Genomic DNA, 458 nt, shown 5'->3' with positions numbered 1-458 from the left:
GGCCTATAGTTACCCGGGTCCTCCCTCTTCCCCTTCTTGAAGATGGGGACCACATTTGCTACCTTCCAATCATCTGGCACCTGGCCCAAGCACCACGATCGCTCATAGAGCCGTGCCAGGGGCCCCGCAATAACCCCAGCTAGCTCCCTCAACACCCTGGGGTGGAGATCATCCGGACCCGCTGACTTGAATGCGTCCAGCCCCTCCAGAAGCTCTCTAACCCGGTCCTCCCCAACCTGAGGTCGGAAGGCAATCCCCTCGAGTCCGATGGTGTTTCTCTCCACCTCTTCCTCCATCCAAGACCCCCCTCAGGTCCTGTAAAACATTTGACCTCATCATTTTCTGTGCTGTAACCAAGACCTGTGATCCTGCCTTTGTTATCAGAATTAGAATGGAGATCAGATCTGCAATCTGACTTTGGACCAGAACGTATTTTAGGGCTGAGCTTGGGGCAGGCG

The 458-nt window shown here is 55.0% G+C and overlaps 1 protein-coding gene across 3 annotated transcripts in view; it reads left to right on the top strand.

Annotated features, from left to right (window-relative positions):
• POLN (DNA polymerase nu) overlaps positions 1–458 on the top strand; it is a 315,827-nt gene that overhangs the window by 18,496 nt on the left and 296,873 nt on the right. The window lies entirely within an intron of this gene.

This window comes from Gavialis gangeticus, unplaced genomic scaffold, assembly GCF_001723915.1.
Source record: "Gavialis gangeticus isolate Ggan-Ray unplaced genomic scaffold, GavGan_comp1, whole genome shotgun sequence".
NCBI classification, from domain to species: domain Eukaryota; kingdom Metazoa; phylum Chordata; order Crocodylia; family Gavialidae; genus Gavialis; species Gavialis gangeticus.
This window is presented reverse-complemented; position numbering and strand designations above follow the sequence as displayed.